This window comes from Cucurbita maxima, unplaced genomic scaffold (genome assembly GCF_002738345.1).
Source record: "Cucurbita maxima cultivar Rimu unplaced genomic scaffold, Cmax_1.0 Cma_Scf00046, whole genome shotgun sequence".
Classification (NCBI taxonomy): Eukaryota; Viridiplantae; Streptophyta; class Magnoliopsida; order Cucurbitales; family Cucurbitaceae; genus Cucurbita; species Cucurbita maxima.
This window is the reverse complement of record NW_019272062.1, coordinates 868704-895572: the sequence shown is the minus strand read 5'-3', so window position 1 is coordinate 895572 and position 26869 is coordinate 868704. Positions and strand designations below refer to the sequence as shown.

The 26869-nt window shown below is 34.9% G+C and overlaps 1 long non-coding RNA gene across 1 annotated transcript; it reads right to left on the bottom strand.

Moving 5' to 3' along the window:
• Positions 1–12707: 12707 nt before the first annotated feature.
• LOC111470548 lies at positions 12708–13131 on the bottom strand. The gene is made up of 2 exons (XR_002715050.1): positions 13062–13131; positions 12708–12961 (listed from the first exon to the last, which is right to left on the bottom strand). It is a non-coding gene; the product is annotated as an uncharacterized LOC111470548 (long non-coding RNA).
• Positions 13132–26869: the final 13738 nt, after the last annotated feature.

Sequence of the window (26869 nt, the reverse complement as noted above, 5' to 3'; positions counted from 1 at the left end):
TATTTGGTCCATGTTTGGTTCATTGAAAATAATATGACATAACAATCATCAAACTGTTCATGCTGGTGCCCTATTATTGTCATAAATCTCATAAACATGCTTTCAATAAGATTTAAACTTATAATTCTCCTATTTCTAGGTTCTTCAAGTTCACTTCCATGTGCTCTTCCCCCGGGTAGTTGTCTCAAGGGTGTGAGTTCGAACCCGATTTATTGTTTGTTCCATTTTCTCGCTTGCATTTCATCTTAGTTTCGAATCAGTGGACATTATTTCGTTTTTTTTAACTAATTTTTCGCACGCGTTTCCTTGAATTTCTATTGTGCATGTAGAAATAGCTTAGAGTTCCACATCGTGCAGCATGAATACCTTATATAGCTAGAGCATGCATAATTAGGCCATTTAAACCAATATATTGATTTGAATGTTAGAGGGTTTAGTGTCAAAAGACTAAAATATCTCGAGAATGAGAACTATATGCTCTAAGTTGTATTGGAAGATGTTGTGAAGCTAGCAACTATGGTTTGAGTTAAGGAATTAAGAATCAGGTAATTATAGACTTAGACCCTTGTACTGAATTTCAATCGTTGGATGAAATGAATCTCAAATTTTGTTGAATATGCAAAAATTTTAGCTCAATCCAACGGTTGAATTTAAATATACAAAGTACGGCAGATTTTAATGTTGATGTAGGGGCATTTTTATAAGCAAGTGAAACTTTAAGGACATTTTTGTAATTTCCATTCTTGAATATTTTATTCTAGAAAATCCAAACATTTTCTAAAAGTTCACGAGCGGCTTGCTAGGTGAACGCTACCTTCGACCCTGATACTTGCAGCGGCCCAAATCCAATCCAGTATCCCTTATAGCCCACCTGCAACAACTTTAGCCGTCGATCCATCACGCAAACTAATTGTGAGAGTCCACGTCAATTAGAAAGGAAAACTAAGCATTTCTAGATTTGAAGATTAAGTGATAATATATTTCTAATTTACCTCTACGAGGAAGATGGAATTTGAAAATTACGTTACAAAATAGGAATGTTTCCCAAGTAAGCAGCCCCAATCTCGAGACATTTACAAGAAAATTTTTCTTCTTAAAAAGGTCGAGGAAGATATTCCCTTCAAAACCACGAAGCAATTTAAAGGAACTTGGTCATAATCATGAAAAAAACGAGAGAAGATAATATATACTGTTTTTCAGTCCCTTTAAAAATTGAAACTCAATACTGAACAAAACTTGATGGTTCTTGTTCCTATTGTTTCAAAAGAACTTAACCAACTTTGGTGAACCCATCAAGCCAAAATAATTTTATATAGTCATATTCTAGTGGGAATGAGCCTTGTGTCCGACAACTATCATGATGTTATGATGTAGACCTTGTTTCTTCAAACAGGTTCGTTATCAAAAAATAGTTGTAGAGCATCTGACAACCCACACGTAATAACCTAATAGCACACGTATCATATGCAACTAAAGTATGACGTTAGCTCAGCAAACACATCTGAAACAAATACAGATCTATCAATCAAGACGATTCACTATTAAAGATTAACTGATAAATCTTTAATAGACTCCGTATTGTAACTTAATAATTTAATCACAACAAGGAGAATGGCCTCCATGCCTCTTTCACTTACAAGATATTATTGAGGTCCTTTGGCCCTCGAGATAAATTTACTGTTTGAAATTTATTCGCTAATCTCTAATAGATCCCACATAAAACTTAATAATAAGCCAACAATCATGAATTACATTACGAATACTATAATTTCTATAATTAAGCATCATAACACGCTATCAATTTTATAAATACATAGGTATTCGCTAATGAATCGATATCGGACACTATCCATGCTATTATGCATCTAACATGCTTTACTAAGTAAAAGTTCATTAATTTAGGCACATTTCATTCCTCTATACAATAGCAAATGATATAGCTTTATCTGCAACATTAAGCATGGTTTTTCGCTTGGTAATCTTGAATTCTTCACTAATGATATCTTAATCATTAAGTTATAAGTCATACTAATCCCACGGATAATTCTGTGGTTTTTCTTTATTAGTAGTAGAAATATTTTTCTTTATTTATGCATTATCTCAAACACATGTATTTAAGACATTTTAGCCCTCCTGAAGAATTTCAACAACAAAACCGGCTACATTTATAAATAGTCGAATCTCGTCCATGTTTAATATCTCTGGTTATTGGACTTCCGGCTAACAATACCACTCTCTAAAATTCAAGATGGTGCTTCTTTATAATATTTTCTACCACCCTAGCCTCCATGAAATTCCAAAAAAAAAAAAAAAAAACACGTTAAAGTAAAGACTAAAAGTAATTAAGTATATTAAAAAAAAAAAAAAAAAAAGAACATAAGAAAATATATGACCAAAAGATATACTTACGTACGGGCGCCATTTTAAACTTGATATCAATATCTTTACTACGTTGTTGATTATCTCTATTTATAACCAATTTGGTTACTAGATAATCATATGAAATTGATCATCTTTAATATATATTCTTCTATTAAAAAAAAATTTACCAAATATATTTGTTTATATTATCTTAGTTTTTATTTTTGGCAACCGACAATAGTCAATTTAATCTAATCTTATCTCGACAGTTAAGTTTCATTCATTTTAATATTTCTATATTCGAATTTCTCTTCCATTAATTATATCAAAACAAATTTACATTTATATTTATCCGTATAATTTTAGTTTGGTAAGAATTTAGTCCATAAATTTTAATACGTAACGATATATTTTCTATACTTTGATATTTGTATTGATTTAGTCCTTATAGTAAAAAATAGTATTAGGGAATATTTTTTCTCTTTTTATATTTCAGTGTAATAAAGATGATAAATGGAGAATTATTTTTAGAATATTTTGTCGAAGTCATATAATTCCATATTATGCCTTACTATCCAGTTACAGTTTTTTTTATTAATTATTATTATTAATTTTTAATTTTACTATATTTTATTCACACATTAAATGATGGAGTATATGCTAATATGTGATTTCCATCCTTGCCCTTTATTTTATTTTTTTCATTTAAACATTTTTAGATAATATTAATGCAACATTCGAGCTTAGCCGATATGTAAATTTTTCGACTTTTCTATTTTAATTTTAAACTTGTCATTGACCCGAGAATGTGACTGGTATCTATTTCTTTTCTTATCATTAGTTATTTCCCTGTCGTCGCAAAACTCTATCTATTCATATGAGTTTCTCGTAAATATAGTTGTCTTTCTCTTAGCTTAGTTAGACTAAATGTTCTAGTTACCATTTTTACTATTGTGAGTTTCAAATTGTGTCAAAGTTTGAATCTTATACATATAATCATAATTATGAGGCCAATAACTTTTTAAATAACATATTCTTATATGTTAAGAATAAGAAACACAAGTGGAATTGAAGGTGCAATCTTCATTAATATTCAGAACGTTTGAATAGGATACAAGCGGCCAACTAATTACTAAAAATAAGGGAAAATATACTAAATATACTACTATGCTCCAAATATTATATCTTAATATTAGTGTATGTCAATCACACCCAACTTGTTTTTGAAAAATTCAAATTGATGTCTTCCCAAAGCTTTAGTGAAAAACATCTATCATTTGCATTTTAGTCGAAACATAACATGCTTTGATGATTTCTAGCTTGTAATTTTTCTCGAACTATATGGCAATCTATTTCGATGTTTTATGTACGTTCGTGAAAAATTGGATCGGCTGCTATATGTAATGCTGCTTGATTATCACAACACAATAATGCTGGTTCAGATAGCGGAACTTTCAAGTCTTGAAAAATGTATCTTAACCAAGTTAACTCTAAACAAGTATTTGTCATAGGTCGATGCTCAGCTTTTGCTAATGATCTGGACACATTGATTTTCTTTTTAGACTTCCAAGAAATAATTGAATTTATGAGTAAAATGCAGAACCCAGAAATAGACCGTCACAACCACCCCAGTCAGAATTGCAATATGCTTGTAATCTTAAGTTGTTTTCAGATGGTAGTAGAAGTCCTTGACCAAGAGTACCTTTAATGTATCTCAGTACTCGAAGAACTGCCTCCCAATGTGGTTTTCTTCGTTCCTGCATAAATTGACTAAACATACAAACGGAATACACAATGTTAGGCCTAGTAATAGTTAAATATATTAAGCTCCCAATCAACCATTTGTATTTACTTGGATCATTCAACTTTTCTCCTTCTGTTAAAGAAAGTTTCAGATTTTGTTCCATAGAAAATTTCTTTAGACGTGCTCCGGTAAGACTTGTGTCTTAAATAATGTCTAGAACATACTTCCTTTGAGACATAAAAATTCATTTTCTAGATCAAAAAAATTCAATGCCTAGGAAATATTTCAAATTCCTTAAATCTTTGATAAGGAATTTCTCGAGTAAGCTAGTCTTGAGATGTTGAATTTCTTTAAGATCATTGTCTGTCAACAGAATATCATCAACATAGATAAAAACTGCAATGAAAGTAATATATTTACTCTTAGTAAATAAAGAGTAATCTGCTTTAGACTGAGTGTAGCCTGCATTTTATTTAGTGGTAGAGTATATGGAAAACCAATTACGAGAAGCCTTTTTTAACCCATATAGAGATTTATGGAGTCGGCATATTGTATTCTCCCCCTATCAGCGAAGACCTATTGGTAAAGACATATAGACTTCCTTATCTAGATTACCATGGAGAAAAGAATTTTGAACATCCAACTGAGGGAGTGAACCATTTTCGAGCAGCAGCAATAGTGAGTAAATAATGAAGTGTAGTGAAGAAGTGTAGTAAGTTTCACTGTAGGCGAAAATGTGTATTTGTAATCAATACCTTCAACCTAAGTGTATCCTTTTGCTACCAGTCGAGCTTTATAATGTTTAACCGAACTATCAGAGTTGTATTTAATCTTGTACACCCAACGACAACCAATAGCTTTATGGCCAAGTGGTAGAGGAATGAGAGACCAAGTATGATTACGTTCCAAAGCTGCAATTTCATCATTTAGCCTGCTGTCATAATGGGTCGCCAACTGCCTCATCATAGGTTTTAGGTTTTGTCTGGGCTGTAATAAGAGCTTGAAAAGCACGTTGAGTAGGATAAATACGAGAGAATGAAAGGTAATGATGAAGGGGATACCTGACACTAGTGTTGGGACTTGAGATAGAGGTTAGATGATTAGCTGCAGAAGACATCTCATAATCATTATGCCAAGCTGGAGGCTGTTTGGTACGAGTAGAACGTCGGAGTGGAACTGATGTATCAGGTGTGATAGGATTAGAATTAGTGGGTGAATTTGGAGAAGGAATAGAAGGTGGATGAGATGATGAAGTAGTGGGTGAAGGAATTGATGGTGGGATATGACTAGAATAGATGTTTGAGTAGGATGAATCATGAAGTGGTAAAATGGGAGTCAAAAGAGCTAAGGTCAAAGTTTGTGAAATGATGGAAAAGGAAAATAATGTTCACAAAATTTAACATCACGACTGATAAAGAATTTGTGAGATTGCATATCATACAACTTGTAACATTTATGACCACAAGAATATCCTATGATACTTTGAAAATTTATTCATAACATCAGAGACTGCCATGCTTCAATTCGTCTTCATAAAAGGCTTCCAGACAACATTCAATATTGCTAATAAACATAAATCATAATTTCCTCGAGATAACAACAATTTCAGGCTCGATAACAATAATTTCAGCTTTGGATCCTTGTCTAATCTGTTGAAAATTGTCACGAACAAGATCCAAGCGGATAAAGCCAAAACCCTAGCGATCAATCGAATGAAAACAACAAATTTTTTTAGTGCAATGAATCAATAAACAGTTGATTACTGGTTAGAAGTTGCAGCAGTTTGTTTAATAATCAAAATTTAAAGGATTAAATCAAAATTAACTTTTGTTTGTCCAATTCTTTTTTGTTAATGAATCCTAGTATCATAAAAAAAGATAAGCTAATTGGTCAATAAAACTATATAATTTATCATTTTAAAAAATATAATTTAAAGACTTAATAAATATTATAGTTTTAACTTAATTCAAGTCTTAATTTGTAGCTTAATTTAAAAATATAATCTCCATACACAAATCAGCCCACGTCGCTCCCTTTTTAAACACTCTATTTTGCCAAGTATCTTTATCATATGAGAGCGTGAAATACAGGGAGCAAGGCGGACGACGAACAAACTTTTCTCCTTGGAGCGCGATACTAGCGAGACAAAAGGACTCAAGATTCTATATGCTCTCTTTTTTCAAAGACTTATTTTTGTGCTGGCTACCGATCGTAAGCATGGAAATTGTATAGTTTCAACGATTCTCACAAAATTTTCGAAACTACAACTCAGTTTTTTTCAAACGGTCTAACCAAAATTTCTAAATTAGGGTTTCGATTATAATCCTGTATGTGCAGTATTATATGCTCTATTTCTTCAACATTCAAGTCTAAGCATTACTTCCCATGGAATTATTTGGACAACGAAAAAAGAAAGCAACTTTTCGGAACTGCCATAGAATGCGAGCAAACTTTTGAAACTGCCTTAAAAAGCAAGCAAATAACCGCCAATGGCACCCCGGCATCGGTCGAACTTAAACTGGCTGAGCACGAAACCATTTTTGAGTGTTGGCTTCCGATCGTAAGCGTTGAAATCGTCAAATTTCAACATTGCTCACAAAATTGTCAAAAAGTTATCAACCGCTACTCCCGTACATGCAGTGCTATAGGCTATCTTTCTTCGACAATCAAGAACGAGAACTACTTCCTAGGGGATTATTAGGATATCGAAAAGTAAAGGAAGCTTTTCGGAACTGCCCTAAAATACTAGCAAATAGCCGTCGTTGTCACCCCGATGTTTGTCAAACAAAACTGGCCAAAAACGAAACAAGTTTTGGGTGCTGGCTGCCGATTGTAAGCGCCGAAATCGTTGAGTTTCCACGTTCCTCACAAAAATTTTGAAAAATTATCTACTCCAATTCAGTTTTTATCAAACGGCCCAGTCGAGTTTCCAAATTAGGGTTTCGGTTTAATCCTGTATGTGCAGTGTTATAGGCTCTTTCTTCGACATTCAAGTCTAAGCACTTCTTCCGAGGGAAATATTAGGACATTGGAAAGAGAAGGCAGTTTTTCGAAACTGTCCTAAAACATGAGCAAATAGCCGTTAATGGCACCCCAACGTTGGTCGAATGAAAACTAGTCGGAAGAAAAACCATTTTTGTGTGTTGGCGGTTGATCGTAAGCGTATAAGTTGTCGAGTTTCAACGTTCCTCATAAAATTATTGAAAAATTATCTACTACAACTAAGTTCTTTTTCAAACGGCCTAGTTGGAGTTTCCAAATTAGGGTTTCGATTTTAATCCCATACGTGCAGTGCTATATGCTCCCATTCTTCGACATTCAAGTCCGAGCACTACTTCCCAAGAAAATATAAGGACATCGGAACTGTCCTAGAATGCGATCAATAGACACCGATGGCACCCCAACGTCGGTCGAACGAAAACTAGTCGGGAGGGAAACAAATTTTGGGTGTTGGCTACCAATTGTAAGCGTCAAAATCTTCGACATTCAAGTTCGAGTACTACTTACCAGGAGAATATTATGACATCAAAAAGATAAAGCAATTTTTGTGAACTGCCCTAGAACGCGAGCAAATAACTGTCAATGGCACCCCGACATCGGTCGAACGGTGGATGAGAGCAAAACTATTTTTGGGTACAGGTTTCCATCATAAGCATCGAAATCATTAAGTTTCAACGTTCCTCACAAAATTGTCGAAAAATTATCGACGGCGACTAAGTTTTTTTCAAACGGCCCAGCCAAAGTTTTCAAATTAGGGTTTCCATTTTAATCACGTATGTATAGTGCTATAGGCTCTTTTCTTCGACATTCATATTCGAGCACTGGTTCATAGGGGAATATTAGGACAACGAAAAGAGAATGCAAAATTTCGAAATTTCCCTAGAACACAAGCAAATAGTCGTCGATGGCACCCCGATGTCGGCCGAAAGAAAAATAGTCGGGAGCCAAATAATTTTTGGGTGCTAGCTGCCAATCGTAAGAGTCGAAATCTTCGATTTTCAACGTTCTTCACAAAAATTGTCAAAAAATTATTGACTGCAACTCAATTTTTTTCAAATTTTCCAACCAAGTTTCCAAATTAAGGTTTCGTTTTAAATTCAATATGTGCAGTGCTATAGGCTCTCTTTCTCAGACATTCAAGTCCAAGCACGGGAAGAGAAGACAACTTTTTAAAACTAGCCTAGAATGCAAGCAAATTTTTGGAATTGTCCTAGAACGCGAGCAAATAATCGCCAATGGCACCCCGATGTTAGTTGAACGAAAACGGCCGAGAGAGAAACCATTTTTGGGTGCTGGCTTCAGAATATAAGCGTTGAAATCGTTGAGTATCAACGTTCCTTATAAAATTGTTGAAAAATTATCGACTACGATTTCGTTTTTTTCAAACGGCCTAGTTAGGGTTTCTAAATTAGGGTTTCGGTTTTAATCTCATACATACAGTCCTATAGACTCTCTTTCTTTGACATTCATGTCTGAGCACTGCTTCCAAGAGGAATATTAGGACATTGGAAAGAGAAAGGAGCTTTTTGGAACTGCTATAGAACGAGAGTAAATAGCTACCGATGGCACCCTGACATTGGTGGGAGCGAAATTGTCGAGTTTCAACATTCCTTACAAAATTGTCGAAAAATTATCCAACTTAGTTTTTTACAAACGGCCCAACCAGGATTTCCAAATTAGGGTTTCAAGTTTAATCCCGTATATGCAGTACTATAGGCTCTCATTCTTCGACATTCATGTCCGAGTACTTCCCAGGAGAGTATTAGGATATCAGAAAGAGAAGGGAGCTTTTCAGAACTTCCCTAGAACGCGAGCAAATAGCCACCGATGGCACCCCGACGTCGGTCGTACGAAAACTAGCTGGGAGTGAAACTATTTTTGGGTGCTGGCTGCCAATCATAAGAGTCAAAACTAAATTACCTCTTTTCCTCCCCTTAAACCAAATAATTTTAGTGAGTTAAACTTAAACTAGACTCCAAATAATTTAAACTAACTAAAAGGTAGGCATCCTAACCTTAAACGCTTTCTAAGAGTTGAATCTAGTGAAAAAGGGTCCAAGCGTAACAGACCCAAGCCAGAGCAACCGAAATGTTGGCCTGGAGTCGCCAGAAAGTGTATTCTCTGATTGTTTTGAACCACTCAAATGGGATAAAAGAAAGTAAGGAACCTCCATTTTATAGTGGAGCCTAACTATATCGAATGTGAAACATATCCGATGTGAGACAAACTTTCATTTTATTTTTTTCTCCCTAACTTTGGGTGGCACTCACATTCTCAATACACTTAATGGATTACAAAAATACTAAATTGATTCATTCATAAGCATGGAATAAGTGTATTACAAAAATACTAAATTGATTCATTCATAAACATGGAATCCGTTGGTTTAGGGCTTGAGCGATCTCGAGAGAGGGAGAGTCCAAATACCTAGTCTTAAACATGGACATAAAGGCATCATGGACTAAATAAATCCATCAAACCCCACTAAATCACAATGCTTGAACATAATCTCACATATTATGAGTAAGTAGAATATGCATAATAGTAAGTAGTACATGATGTCATTAAGTATTCAATCAGGCTTGATTTCCTTATACATTTCCACCATGTGAGACCAAATTTCATCTCATCAATGAAATGTGCTAGTTGTCGAGAACTGTCACCAGTTGTCGAATACTTAATGCTAGTTGAGAACTCATCCTCGACCCTGATTGCTAGTTGAGACTTAGCAAGTCTTGTATAATGGGTCAATAAATTAAGCACATCTTTTTCAAATTTCATCTTTTTTGTTATCTCTTTAAAAATTCCAATTCATGTGAGTTTGGGTTCATGTGCAATAAGAAGAGTAAAAACCCAACGATAAGAGTAAGGTCATTGTTATTGAAATCCCATTCAATGAAGAAGCAAGCCACAATCAAGTGAGAAGAGAAATTTGTTTACAAATACCGACTCCAACGCAAGTCTGCATCCACTGTGCAAGGATGAAAAAGAAGGAAAGAAGAAGACTGAAGCAAACTTTTAAGTGGTTCAACCAAAGTATGCATCCACTTTGCAAGAAAGTGTGAGATCTGACATCGGTTAGAGAGGAGAACGAAACATTTTTCATAAGGGTGTGGAAACATATTCCTAGTGGACGCATTTTAAAACCTTGAGGGGAAACCCGGAAGGGAAAGCTCAAAGAGGAGAATATCTGCTAATAGTAGGCTTGAACTGTTACAAATGGTATTAGAGACAGACACTAGGTGGTGTGTCAACGAGAGCGTTGGTCCCCAAGGGGGATGGGTTGTGAGATCCCACATAGATTGCAGAAGAGAACGAAACATTTCTTTTAAGGGTGTAGAAACCTCTCCCTAGTGGATGGGTTTTAAAACCTTGAGAGGAAGCACAAATGGAAAAACTAAAAAAAGACAATAATTGCTAGTTGTGGGCTTGAGGTCATGTGCCAGAAAAGGGCACTGGGCTCCCAAGAGGATAAGTTGTGTTTTAAAACCTTGAGAGAAAGTCTAGAAGGGAAAACGTAAAGAAGATAATAATCGCCAATGGCACTTAAGAACGTAGTAGACTTCCATGGCATTCAAGAGTGACTAAGGTAGCTAACCAGGCTGTTAGCAATATGATGGTGTCGATAGAGTCTCTACCACCCTATCCCTTCGGTACCTCGGTAGTACACAATTGTCAAGCAGAAGATTTTAGTAGTAGTACCATCAAACTAGGCCTAAGCATGATAGGACAGGACAGTGTGTCGATGCAACTATGTTTCCCAACCTTGGGGAAATGGCCAAGGGCCTCATGAAACACAAGTGGTGTGGGACCACGTAGGTTATGATGTAGACCCTTATTTCTTTAGAAAGGTTTATTATCAAAAGATGGTTGTAGAGCCTCTAACCCACACATAATAACCTAATAGCACTACATACTATATGCATCTAAAATATGACCGTAACACACCAAACACATTTAAAACAAATACAGAATGTAGGACCTTGACTACTACGATCGGGATCTTGAGTCCTTTCTTTTCCTTGACTTGTATTAGTAGAGCGTTCTTCATCTAAAGGCTCTGAATATCATTCACAATTAATTTTAAATTTTCCTATTCTACACATTGTGGAAGAAGGAGTGAATCCTCATAAGCCAGGTGGGTAATAGGCTTTATTATACTGAAATGGCAGAATTCTGTCCCACTCCAACATGTCGATTCTAAGGGTAACAGAATTGAGGGAGTGAATCCTCATAAGTCATGTGGGTAATTAGCATTGCAGTATTATACAGAAATTGCGTAATTCTGTCCCACTCCAAAAACAGGATTAGCGACCACTCAAAAAAGTAGATTAGCCACCACTCCAAAAATAGGATTAGCCACCACTCCAAAAAGAGGATTAGCGACCACTCTAAAAAGAGGATTAGCCACCACTCCAAAAAGAGGATACGCTACCTGCTAAAGTATTCCCGATACACCACCACTGCAAATGAGAGTATTTTTCTATAAACCACCTATCCTAAAGCGAGATTCTGTCATTGCGATTTCACCCATGATCTGAGTCACCCGAAGGTCAAGACGAAGACTCAGACGTCATGTAGCCCACTCCAACGGATTATGTGGGTGGAATATCACCCTTTTTATCTTCTCATTCTCATCCATGGTAAAGACAATATAACTCTTCCGGCAAGAATTATAGCGCCTGTTCAATTTAGTGCAGGTGTCTCAACCATGTGGTGATCCAGTCTCCTCCAGAATATAATCAGAGTAAAAGGAACTATAGTTCGAATTTCCTTTTCTGGAGAACGGCGTAAATTGAGTCAACGTACCGCTCTCTATCATATGAACGTAGTATCTATCATGGGATGATTTCATTAGTATTAGTTGTGGTAAACTAATGCGCCACTTCCCGGTGAAACTGGACCACAAGATTATTTGATAGTAGAGAAAGAGAAAGTGTACTTTTGTTAGTAGTACTCAAAAGTGTATGATTTAGGTAAGTAGTAATAAAAATTAGTATAATATCTAAAGTAAGAGAGTAGTATGAGATTTATAAAATAGTAATATGAGTTTTATTAAATGTGATGTCTGATTTGTGTTAAGTATGTCATGTTGTGTATTATATACCTAAAGGTTAACACTTTTTGTGGGACACTTTTTGTGGGGGTATGTCGGTCTAGATGATTAACTATTAAAGGTAAATTGATAACTTAATACATGTGATTATGGTTTGCCATTAAACATGGTTTTTAGCTCGACATTATTTTCTCTTTTCCTTTTTCTCGAATATGGTCTAATCACATAACTAACGAAATAGGGAGAAATGCAAACACATAAATATATTTTTGTTCTTTTTTTATACAAAAATATGAATATTACAAATCCTTCCATTTATTAAATTCAAACAAATTATATTAATTCATTGAAATTTATGGTAATGTTTATTTTTAAACCAACGACGAGTCTTTAGATAGTCTCCCAACAAATCATAAGGTGAGAGTGAATTGATACAATTATTATAAATAGAATATATTATTAATTTATGTTCGCATATTTTATTGTCTCAAAATCAATATTAATTTAGAAACTAATAAACCATCTAGTGCTCAAGCTACAAATATGTTTAGTAGTGGAAATATTATTCTTTATTTAGGTATGATCTTAAACATATATATTTAAGACATTTTAGCCCTCGTGAGGAATTTGAACCACAAAACCAGCTACATTTATAAACAGTCGAACTCGTCCCTGTCTAAGATCTTTGGTTACTGGACTTCCTGCTAACAATACCACTATCTGAAATTCAGGATGTTGCTTCTTTATAATATTTTCTACCATGCTAGCCTGCATGAAATTTAGTTCTGGCCATGATTTTACTGAATCATTCAAAAAAAAAAAAAGAATGCATTAGGTAAAGACCAAAAGTATATTAATAAAGGAAGAACCTAAGAAAACATTACCAAAAGATATACTTACGTAGAGACGTCATTTTAAAGTTGATATCTGTATGTTTACTTCGTTGTTGGTTGTGTAGCTCTATTTATAATTACTTTGGTTATTAGATAATCATGAAATTAAACATCTCGAGTATATATTCTTCTATTAAAAAGGTAAAAAGTTGTAACAAATAAAATAGAATTTTTTTTAAAAAAAAACCTTACCGAATATATATTTGTTTATATTATCTTAGTTCTTGCTTTTTGCATCCAACAACGTGTAAATTTAATCTAATCTTACCTCAGCCAATCAAGTTGTATTCATTTTAATATTTCTTTCATTTGAATTTTTCTTCGATAATAACTAGATTATTATACTTGTGGGTGAAGTTTTTAAACTAATTTGTTGCGATTTAATTCGTATACTATTCGTATAATAAGAATTTAGTACATAAACTTTAAAGCATAACAATGTAAATATTTTCTGTAGTTTCAACTTTAGTCCCTATCATAAAAAATAGTATTAGAGAAGCTACCAAGAGAATATTTTAAGTTAATGACTTTAATTTTAATTTTTCTCTTTTGGTGTAATAAAGATGATAAATGGAGAATTATTTTTAGAATATTTTGTGGAAGTCTTATAATTCCATATATATGCCTTACTATCCTTGGCTAAAAGTAGCATTTTTTAGTTATTGCCCCCAAAACGGAACCCAAGAGGCACTATTCTGTTAGTAATCAGAACTCTCCACAATGGGTTGGTATTGTCCACTTTGAGTATAAACTCTCATGATTTTACTTTGGGCTTCCACAAATGGCGTCTTACCAATAGAGATCTATTCCTTACTTATAAATCCATGATCATTCTCTAAGATAGCCAACGTGGACTCAAGCCCAATAATTCTCAAAAGATTCCTAACTAATCAAATTTTGAATTTTATACATATAATTATAATCATGAATGCAATGACTCCTTAAATAACATATTCATGTAAGGCATAACCTCGTAGATTTATCGTAGATCATATCATATGTAGTATATATACATGCTTTTTAAGGCTTCAAATTTCGGTAAAAAAAGTGCTATATAATTTTTTTTTAACAGTAGATATTTTAAAAGAAAATAGTGGAAAAATAGAAAATATAGTCAAAAGACAAAGTCAATGGAGGAGTATAATGGTCATTTCCTCACTCTAGTTAATTAGAGAGTCTATGACGAGCTTGTTGTAAAATTAATTGGGGAAGAAAATAGAAAAAAAAATAATAATAAAAGAAAAAAGAAAGGGGAAAAAAGATTGTATTAAGATATAATAGTGAAAGAATATATTATAATAATTAGTTATGGAATATATCTAAATATTATTACTATTTTTCCTTTATGATTTGATTAGTAGTATATTTTATTTTATTCTCAAAATTTAGTTAGTTTATATTTAGGTTATGTATCCTGTTTAGACGTTATGAATATAAATGAAGATTGATACTTTTGATCTCAATTCTATTTCTCATTCTTAACAGATTGAAAGAAGCTAATCATGGTAGGTGTTTTGATTTGCCACTTGGAGATGTTCTCTCGTCAAGGTCCCTAGATGAAACCTCCTAAGACTATTTTTTTAGATTCTAGGCCCTTGAATCTTCCAAATCCATCTAGAAACGAAGAAGATCGAAATGTAAGGACTTTAAACGTTTAGTCTCGATTTTTTCAAGATTTGTGAGATTTATAAGAAGCTAGGTTATGAAGTTCGACTATATTGGTTTAGAGAGAAGTTCACACATTTCTTTCCCAAGGAACTTTGAGGAAAAACATGGAAGAATGATAATTGATGAATTTTTAGCCAAATTTATACGCATTTATTTATCTGTATAGTTAATGAAATATGATGAAAATAAATTTGTTGGAATGTTGGAAGAAAACTATTACGATGGAACCAGTTGAGTCAAGTTACCATATAAAAAAAATATAAAAATTAGAAGAAAATAGGATAAAAATAACTTCTGAAAAAAGTACCGCATGAACCCAAATACGCAAGCGACATGCATCAAGCACGACGGGGGCGAACGCATCAGGCAACGACTAGGACAAATGTTTATCAAGGAGCGTGGAATGCATCGTGCCTAATAGGGATACTCGTCGATGTATGAAAAACCGAAGGGAAATTCGTACGCAGTCGAGGGTAAAATGCGAGATATCGGGGTTGAATGTGCCAATCGAAAGCCCCACGTATCGCGCCAAGAGCATAACTTATCCTCTTGAAGTGTGTGTGCACTCACGCGTTACCGGCACACGTTGCTCACCATCCATCCACATTTGAGTGCGTGTGAGGTGAGATTTTTTTGCTCGTTTTGACTCCATTCGTCTATTTTTTACCACGTTTTCAATACTAATTTTAATTTAACTTAGAACTAATGACCACTAGGGTAGTTTTAGAAAATTTATGGCTCTATACAAGTGGAAAAGCTTACTCGGGAAAACACACTTTACCCAAGTAGCCAATTAGACTTTCTTCAAATAATACTTGTAGGAAACGCTAGGACGTACTAGCATACGAAAAATATATGTATATTATAACCATCAAAGTGTACAAAGTATGTTATGAAAAATTATAAAAATGCCCCTAGAATGAGAATTCAAAATGCATCTTGGTTTTAATGCTTTACACCGTGCTAGAAATGAGAATGAGTATTGTGATTTGTGTTTTGGTGATTGATAGATGTTATCTCACCGTTGAACTTGTATGAATGATTAGAATATGAATTATGTGTTTTAGTTGATTGATAGTTTTATCTTCCTAACAAACCATGCGTGAGTGAACTAAGTTAAGATTGAGGCACCAGAGCTAGAGTGGATTCATGTTGACCTAGGCCTATATATTTCCAATAGATTGAGCACCATAAGATCATGAGTGAGGATTAGAGGTCTAAACCTTAATGCTTCCTGAAATGAGATTATCCCTAATGAGTTAGTTTCGAGTGTTTTGAAAATGTGAGATGAGAATTAAACCGTCTAGACGCCCATAAGAATCTAGTAAACTTCTATGACAAAGACAACAGAGAAGGCTTAAAAGGTCTATTAGTAGTGTGAACAATGTCACCGGAGGCTCCGCCTCTCATCTCCTCCGATACACCCTTTGGCTAGTAGTGATCTGTGAAGTGGTAGGAGTGCAGGAGCAATATCGTCGAGCCAGACATAGGGTGGAAAGTGTAGCGTGTCGTTGTGATTAGATGCCTTTATCTTGTGGAAATGGCTAAGGGTCTCCTGAACATGGCCTCTGCAAGGTAAACCCGTCCTGAAAGTAGGTGTGGGACCATGCTAGTAACCTAGTAGCTAGCAAACACACAAAGCCATACCCCCATACTCAGAGTGACTGTATCTCTATGTCAGCATTGGCTAGTTAACCTTCCACAAATGATGTTAAGACTTGTGATGAGAGCCAAGAAGTAGGTTATTTACTAAGTATTTTTATTTTCGCCCCATTCTACATCTCTCTTTTTAAGTGTTTGCTGACTATCGATTAAGGTGGGATAGCATTGGGGAGTTGCATAGTCACAAAATTGGTCGTCTTAGGGCATCAATTTAGTCTATGTATTTGGGCATTTTATTTTTTATTTGAAATTGTATCTCGGACTTGTACTGATTTCAAGTGGTGATGTTTAATTTTAAATTGCCTAAAAATTTTCCATATTTTATATTTTATTGTTTTTATTTTAATTGCTTTTGACTTTTCATTTTATTCCTAATATGAGATTCGAAACCTAGAAAACTGGGTTGTGACAGTGACGTTGTAGTCCTTATACTAGGTATACCCTTACCAATTGAGACAAGTTTACGATTAGAAGTTGCGCCCTAATCATCCCTACGTAATACTAGTCAATCCATAGAATCATAACATACCCTAATCATGGCTCTACGATCAATGAAATGTAAAAGAAAAGCTAAGGCAAACTAATTCGTCATGCAGTACTCGATGACTCATATAAATAAGACCCCACAACCCAAAATCACATCATATAAAATCAGTATCTTTTTTAGCAATCGCTTTGAATTAGAATCTGCCCATAGAAAAGCTAAGACTAACTAATTCATCATGCAATATTCGAGGACACATAAAAAAAAAAAAAGCTAAGACCCACTAATTCATCATGCATATACTCTAGCACACATCACATGATTCCAATCATATATGAGGGTATAATCAAGTTTTCCAATCTCCTAACATGTTTCTAGGAGCACTGGGAGGCAATAAACCATCATCATGAATAATCATGATAAAGAAGTCATAAATATCATGCGAGAGTCCCAATATTGTCAACAGATCATTCAAAATCAAATTCTAATGATGGAAAACCTAAAACATGTCGTTGAGCTAAATCATATAAATATTCCAATTTATAGGCTTAGTTATCCATTTTCATGCTCAATTTGGTCCTAATAAATAGTAAGACTCATTTATTCTTTACTTATTTCATTCTAGTGAGTAACACACAGAATTACAAAGTAATATTTGTAGGGTGCGCTTGGTTTTGTATACATGTTAGAGAAAATTATCCCTAGGTGGCTAGATCTAATGATCCTCTATAAATATGAAATTAAATATATATATTTGATGGACTTGCTGTCTTAGTGAGATTTCATACTCAATGTTTGTATGTTTGTTGGACTATCTTACTACTGCTTTTATTTGTTCACACTATGTTGGCAGACAGACGGGAGAATTTGTGTATCTGTGCTCCGAGTGTGTTGATTGATGTTATTGCCCCATTGAGCTTGTATGCTTGTATGCATTGTTAATCATACATAAACTCCTATTGAATGATTGTGTGAACATATGATATGAATGATAAGTTGTAGTGTTGTGTTATGCCTCGGTTGTACTCTTGTAGGGATTGAGAAGGGTTTAGATAGGGGACCCTCCTAATGTTATAGTCAGTGGTGACGTGAGGGACGCATAAAGGGAGAGACCCTTTAACCCTGGACTGTTATAGAATTAGAAATCTTGAAGGAGTGAAATTGGAAGCCAAGCCCTTAACTCAACAGTCTTAACTACCCTTGAGGCATAGAGAACCACGTTAGGACCCCGAGGTGTAGAGAGATGACCTCTTAGTCGATAATAGCTGGTATAGCGTTCGAGTATACTCTACTTCCCTTCCTACTCCGCTGTGGTACTGTTGAGCTAGGCGATACGCCAATTAGGGAGGTGTTACTCTTCCCTTCCTACTCTGGTGTGGTATTGTTGAGCTAGGTGAGACGCCAGTTAAGGAGGTGTTACTCATTGGTAGATCGACTACTCTGCATAGGGATCCGTCTTATGGTAAGATGTTGATCACGCAGGGTGGGCCAAGGTCATCTGCATGATGAGTCTGTCCTATGGAAGGACGTTGACCATACGGTGACTAATTCCAGTTGGGTTGTATGAGGGGTACATGTATTTATGAGAGAGCACCTCATTACCTGCATGATGAGTCTGTTCTATGGAAGGACGTCGACTATGGGTCCTCAAACGCTGAATACCGCTTCAAAGGTTAAGTCCTTCTACCCCGAGTTGTGGACTGAGAGTACTGAGACTCTAGGATCTAGAGCATAGTTAGTAGTCCTCCCCTAAAACTTGGATATGATTAAGAGCCTACAAGTAGAATGCTTACTCAGTATATTTTTATACTCACCCCGTTTCCTCTTTTTTATTTTTTTTCAGGTATTGGTCGAGGTGGGGAGGTGTTCGAAAGTTGAAGTGTCACAGAGGGGTGTTGTTCCAGAACGTCAGTCCGTTTTAACATTTGGAGTCTTTTGTATTTTCTTTCATAATTGTATTTTTCGTTTGTAATATTTTACTTTAATTTTGTATTTAATTTTGGTGTCGTTGACTCTTGTTTCCTGCTTTAAATTTTATCGGATTTCAATCTTCCATTTTATCTTCTTTTTAATTTTATTTGTTTTCGATTCTATAGACTTTTTTCTAAGATAGAGAGTCGTACACCTCTGTGACTCAGATCGACGACATGCCTCGCGACGACCAGGTATGCTGTCTAGCCCTTTTTTTTTTGTAGGTTTTGATACTCTCTTTTAAATGGATCTTTTAAGCTTGCAAATCCTATGCTTGTGATCCTATTCAATGAGCCCCTCTGGTTGAGCCATATAGATACTCGCTTCAATATTGCCGTTTAGAAAGGCTGTCTTAACATCCATTTGCCAAATTACATAATAAAAAATGTGGCAATAGACAAGAGTATTTTAATCGATTTAAGCATAGCAACAGGAGAGAAAGTTTCTTCATAGTCCACCCCTCTCTTTGGATATAACCCTTTGCTACAAGTCGAGCTTTAAAGGTTTGTACCTTACCGGTTTGGTCTCGTTTCCTCTTATAGATTCATTTGCAACCAATAGGTTTTACCTCATCTGGTTGATCTACAAGTTCCCAAACTGAATTGAAGTACATTGACTCCATTTCAAGATTCATGGCTTTGATCCACTATTCTCTATCTTCATCAATCATTGCCTGTTTATAGGTCAATCATTGTTGAAGGACCAGCTTGATTAACAACTCTTGTTGTTTTATCAGTAGCTTCTTTAGAAATCTCACTTAATACTAGTTTGCTGCGAGGTTGATGATTTCTTATGTGGTCTTCCTCTAAGAATGTAGCGTTTGTTGATACAAACACTCTATTTTCTTGAGGGTCATAAAACAAACCACCTTTCGTCTCTTTGGGGTATCCTACGAATAGACATAATTTTGAACGAAGTTCTAATTTCTTGGGGTTTTGCAACAACACATGTGCTGGACATCCCCAAATTCTGAAGTGACGTAAACTACCTTTACGCCCTTTCCATAACTCATAAGGTGTTTCTGAAACACTCTTAGTAGGAACCATGTTCAAAATGTATGTAGCAGTCTCCACTGCATATCCTCAAAACGGATCGGGTAATTGAGCGAAACTCATCATAGACCGAACCATGTCTAACAAAGTTCTATTTCTCCTTTCTGATACACCATTTTGTAGAGGCATACCAAGTGATATGAACCAAGAGACATCAATCATACAATATGCTTCAATGAAGATGTGAAGAAAATATTGTTGAAATTATCAAAAGATATTTCAATTCGTGTCACATTGAAGAAGAATGAAGTTTCATGTTATAAATTTTGAGTGGATTACAATTTAGAGTAATTTAGATTTATTGTATTTCATTAATGTATTTTAAGACTTTTAATTTACTTTAGGTTACAATTACATAATGGTTAATTATGACCATTAAGTATGAATGTTACCGCTCTTGTAATGCATTTATAGTTTCATTTTGAGGCTATATAAAGTCATGTATGTTGTATTTGTAGGAAGACTTGGAAAATGTAGTGAAAGAAGCATTTGTGCTCTTCTTTAGCCAATGGCTAAGTTTCTTTGCAATTATATGTAATTTAAGTTGCATGTAGAATCATTCAAGCTCGACATGATCAATCTTGCTTTGTAGAGTGATTCGAAATATTTTGTCGTTTATTTTGAGTTTCAGCTGTTTTAAACATCTCGGTATTTAAAATGGCTTTTGTTTCGCTCGGTTTTAACATATATAAGTTGTTTTCTAGTTTTGCAGAACAAATATGAATACCTCTTTTGCAAATGAACACTTCATTGATTTCAAAAGATACTTTACACAATTGTTCTAATAAACAAGAGATATATATTATATTTCTTTTCATTTCAGGAACAAAAAGTACATTATCTAATATAACGAATCTATCTCCAAAAAAACAACTTTAAATTTCCTACTGATCTAGCCTGAGTGTTATCTCGCCGTCCGCAAGCATTCTTCAGGAGCTAGTTTCCTGGTAAAAAGAACAAATATGATTAGTCGCCCCTGAATCTAGTATCCAAGTTGAGTTGTCATACTCTACTAAACATATTTCTACAACGAGTAAATCATATTTACCTTGTTGTGTCTTTTCGGCTTTCTTCTTAACAAGGTATTTTGGGCAGTTTCTCTTTCAGTGTTTGTTTTCGTTGCAATGGAAACATTTTTCTTTATCTGCTTTTTGAACCTTGTGTTTGCGGTTAGTAGGAATCTTATTTTTCCCTTTACCCTTCTTCTTCATCAAAACACTTTTAGAAGTTGAAGGTCCAGACTTATTTTTTGAGGACGATCCTCGTAGAAATTTCTTAGCGATAGCAAAATTTGCTTCTCCTGTTTGTCTCTTGTTCATTAAAAGGGACTGATAAGGTTGTAGCTCATTGAGAAGAGCAGTCAAGTTATATTCTATTTTGTTCATCACCACATTTGTGCGGAACTGAAAGAAGATCTTCATAAGAGACTCCATGATAAAACTGACTTGACTCTTCTCATGAATGACAGCTTCATTTTCTTCTGCCACATTGAAATGGACCATCATGTCCAGGACATGTTCTCTAATCGAGGTCCCTTCTTTCATACGGCAGTTGTAAATGTATTTTATGGCTTCATGTCTAAGGGAGAAGGACGGTTGTCCAAACATCCCTTTTAGAGATCAGATATGTTGGCTAGAATGTACACTCGGGCTTTGTCATTTGTCTTTATCCATCTGTCATACGCATCCCGAACTGTTCGGTTTGCATTTGAGCTGGGGTTTGGAGGACATTCCTTAGTTAAAACAAACCTTAAATCATAAATTACCAGTGTTGTGTTCAGGTTTGATTTTCAAGTTTCGTAATTGTCGCCGTTTAATTTCTCAGAAGCGAGTAATAGTACTATTGAGTTTGTCATGCTGTGATATAAAGAAAATTCTATTAGTGATTTGACTTAATCCTGTTTAATCCAATCAGTTTTAGCAAATGTAATAATGTACCCAAAAATTATTAATTTGCAACGATACTTTAGTGAGTTAGAGCAACTGCTACCGAGGGGCAGTCAATCACTCATTCAGTAAATCAAGACATTCTTGACTTAAAACATTAATCCTAGAATAACTCTTGTTCCTATAGTGTTTTTATTATCGCTATTTTGGTCAAGAATATACTAACTCTTAGTAATTCTTCATAAGTGTGACCCGCCATTTTTAGACCTCAGAGATCGGTCCCAACAATGCTATCGAATGAAAAAGCCAAAGTTGGGAACATACCTAAGAAATCCTATCCATTTCTGGAGTTTGCGTTGTTTCAACTCCCATGTTACGACCCTATGAATGGGTAGTTGCTCTAGGGCAACATGCAGGTGGAACATGGGAATCTCACGGTGCAACTTAGTGGTGGAGACCATAGGAGGTGTTGATATACTTCCTTCCCCCACTTACTATAAATATTTTCTCTATTCACCTTGTTATTAACTCATGCAAATACCTTCCGAATGGAGGACGCTCCCAGGGCGACACAAGGCCGAGCATGAATCTCACGGTGTGAATTTTCCAAAGAGCGTAAAAGAAAAAGGATGTATCTCATATATCTTTTTCCTCCCACTAAGTATTTTAGACGGTTGGGTATACTTATTACTTAGCTATATTCTGGCTAATTAAATATAACTTAAGTCTAAGTGATTTTTCTAAAACTTATATCACTTAACATGCTCATAAAACTGGGCTAACTAAGCTCAAGTACTAGTCCGATCTCCAAGCAGTAGGTGTTCCATAAATCGTCAACTTAAGTACCTCCAGCCTTAGACAAGATCGTGTCAGGTGAGCTTTCTCGTAACCGCAATTTTGTAAGACATCGACCTATTTTAACTATTAAAATTGATCGTGCTCGGTTCTTAACCCTAAGTGAGCATGCACTTATCTTTATTATAGATTTTAACGTCTATCTCGTTTTATGACGTTGAAAATAACCTATGGTGCAGCGAATGAGGACTAGTGCTGAGGGGGAGTGTTGAAATATCATCACTAGCCCAATAGAGTCAAGCCCAATAATTGTACGATCCCCATTGTATATTTGTTTTAGTAGAGATTTTAGGAAAGATACTTATAGATTTTAGGGGAAAGAGATCTACATATTCTAGGAAAAAGATTCAGATTTGTTAGGTTTAGATTGCGTAGGCTCGTATAAATACCCTCCACCCTAACTAGGTTATTCATCTAAGAAATCCAAAAACAATAAAAAGCTCTAGTATTCTAGAGAGTGTCTTGTATTCTCTTCTCGATTGGTCTTAATAAAGAGTGCGAGTGTTTCTCACAGAGAGTTGTTCAACAGATACGGCGAAAGAGGGTTTGGATCAAGCCAGTTGACGAGAAGAATAATCTGTAAGTCAGTATGGATTGAAAGTAATTAAAATTAATTAGTAAGGGTTGTATATTTTTTACACTATATATTGTCGTCTCATTGCATATTTAAAATTCATTCTCGAGTTGCTGCTAGAGTAAAGAAGCCGTAGTAAAAATCTCAATAACGTTGAAAGAGATTAAGATTAATCAGTTCTCCTTTCTTAATCTTATAAGCGGATTTAATGGCAGAAAGAGAATCATGTATAAAACATGAGCCTGTATAAAAATTAATAATAATAAGAATAAGACAAATAATAATCTAGCACACTACTTTGAAACTTTAAAATTGAAAGTTGAAATAAATTAAACAGCTATCACACACCCCTAAACCCTAAACCCTAAACCCTAAATCTATCTACATTTTAAAAAAATTAAATAAAAATTATATTTTTTTAATAAATTAATTTAAGTCAAGGACAATAAAGGAATATTAGATATGTTATGATACTAAGAGTGATGATAGGCTAAATTAAGAATATGAAAAAAATTTATAAAAATTAAATTGATTCGAGTGTTGTTCTAGAAATATGTGAGTAAGTGTATGAGGTAACCAATCAATGTCTCTGCTACTCCATGTTTTTTCTTCTATGTACGCATATGCTCCACGAGCTACAAGCATACTATTCTCCTTACGTATTTAATACTGCAGGCATACTCTTTACCTATGCATATGCTGCATGAGCTGCATGTTGTTTCTTATACATAAGTCATTGCTGCATAAGTTGCAGACCTCTTCTTCAACCTATGTCTCTGTTGCATGAGCTACATGCCTCTTTGCTGGGATGATACGGCGAAAGAGAGTTCGGATCAAGCTAGTTGACGAGAAGATTAATCAGTAAGTTAGTATGGATTGAAAGGGATTAAAATTAATCAGTAAGGGTTGAATTTTTTTACACTATATATTGTCGTTCCAAGAGCATATTTAAACACTATTCTCGAGTTGTCGCTAGAGTAAAGAAGCCGTAGGAAAAATCTAAGTAAGGTTGAAAGGGATTTGTGAATGTTTGATTAATCCACCACACCTAAATGGTGTGAAAGTTATCTTATTTATAATCAAATAAATTACAAGGATATAGAAATAGTAATAAATGGAAATAACAATAAATGGAAAGATACCTATGATAATAAGGCAAATATTAGATATTTGCCTTATAATAAAATATCAAATATAATATATATGGTAAACTATAATTTATTACTAAATATCCTTAACACCCCACCGCAAGCTAAGCGTTGGATTTAAACGAACGTGAAGCTTGAATCTGAAAAATTCGAAGAGGTTGAGAAACACTTTTCATGAAGATGCTAACAACCCGGTTCTTGGCCATCAAAAATTTGCAGAGGGATCGCCGCTCAGCGGCGATGTTGCCTTGGCTTCGGCGAGAATATGTCTAACCCATGAAGAGGGATTGTCGCTTAGCGACGATGCTGCCTTGGCTCTAGTGAGAATATTTCTAACCCCAAGAAGTAGAAGGGGAAACCTAGAGCAAGGGACAAAGACAATGTTGAAGCCGGAAGAGTCGCCACATTGGGTGAAGGAGCCAATTTTGGCGAGAAGGGCAGTCGGAAGAGTCGCCTCATCGGGCGAAGAAGCCAATTTTGGCAGGAAGGGCGGCGGCAACTTGGTTGGCGAATAGGCCAGTGCGGCACCCAGATTCCGAATGTAAATCTCTGCAAAAGGTTGATAGGTTTAGGTTAGGGTTTATGTGAAGGATGAAGGTTGATTGAGAAGAAAATGAGAGAGACTATATTGGCCAATGGAAAAACCGATTGGGTTGGAAAAGGTGAGGTTGTATGTACAGAGTGTGACGAAAGGTGATTTGGAGGTCAATAGGATGGAGCCGAAGAGTAATCAATCGGCTCCGACTACGGCAGCCATGAAGACTGCCCCTGCGGCGTCAAAACCAGCAGGGGTGGTGGAGAAGAAGATTAGAAGATTCAAAAGCCATTGAAAAGAAAGGATCGGGGTTGTTAAACCGAGAGGGCTCTGATACCATGTGAATGTTTGATTAATCCACCACACCTAAATGGTGTGAAAGTTATCTTATTTATAATCAAATAAATTACAAGGATATAGAAATAGTAATAAATGGAAATAACAATAAATGGAAAGATACCTATGATAATAAGGCAAATATTAGATATTTGCCTTATAATAAAATATCAAATATAATATATATGGTAAACTATAATTTATTACTAAATATCCTTAACATTGCAGACCTCTTCTTCAACCTATGTCTCTGTTGCATGAGCTACATGCCTCTTTGCTGGGATGATACTTGCAGACCTCTTCTTCAACCTATGTCTCTGTTGCATGAGCTACATGCCTCTTTGCTGGGATGATACGGCGAAAGAGAGTTCGGATCAAGCTAGTTGACGAGAAGATTAATCAGTAAGTTAGTATGGATTGAAAGGGATTAAAATTAATCAGTAAGGGTTGAATTTTTTTACACTATATATTGTCGTTCCAAGAGCATATTTAAACACTATTCTCGAGTTGTCGCTAGAGTAAAGAAGCCGTAGGAAAAATCTAAGTAAGGTTGAAAGGGATTAAGATTAATCGATTCTCCTTTCTTCTTATAAGCGGATTCAATGCCAAAAAGAGAATCATGTATGAAACATGAGTTTGCACAAAAATTAATAAGAATAAGACTAACAATAATATGGCGCACTCTTCCTTATAATGTTGGAACCTCTAAAGTTGAAAGTTGAAATAAGTTAAATAGTAGGTCGAGTTTGACCAAATCTGTAAATCTACGGTGTTATATTATATTTTCTAACTCTATCCTATTTAATTTTGAAATTATTATTATGATTTATGCATGTTCTATGTTTTTCATAATTGTTTATTGTTATTTCTTGATCTATTTAATTGTATTTATTATCATATTCTACTTAAAAATTTCATAATTAGAAAAATTAATCACGCTTAAATATTGTTATGGTTAAAACCCTATTCATCCCTTTAGGATTGTCATACCGATCCAACACTCACAATGACTCATATCAATAGATTTCAGAACTTCCCAAACTCCTTTTGCAACCAACATCTTCATTCCTTTAACGCTCACATGTCCAAGTCTTGAAAAAGATTTCAAAGCGCATACTCATAAGTGCTTCAAATTTGTATCATATACTTGAATTTGAAGCACTCTCAACAGCAGTAGCTATGTTATACACCCTGCAATAGTGTATAAAGTTCCAAATTTTGTGTCACATGCTACCACCATAGCACCCTTCACAATCTTCCACGAACTCTTCCTAAACTTTGTTGCATAACCTTTCCTATCCAACAGACCAATAGAGATCAGGTTCTTCTTGAGACTAGAAATGTATGATATTCTTGAATGTCCACGGATTTCCTGCCAGAGTTTGTATGTAAACATCCCCTTTTCCTTCAATCTCCAAAGCTTTGTTGTCAGCAAGATACGTTTTTTCGAAATTTCCAGACCTGAAATTCTGAAACAACTCTTTATTTGGAAACGAATGAAAAGATGCACCCAAATCCAAAATCTATGATTCAATCACACTGTCCACGTTAAGGATTAGAGCATCCCCCAATGTTTTCTGTTGAATGTATAGAATCATCGTCATCCACTAATTTGTGATTCTGCTTTCTCTTTGATCTTGTATA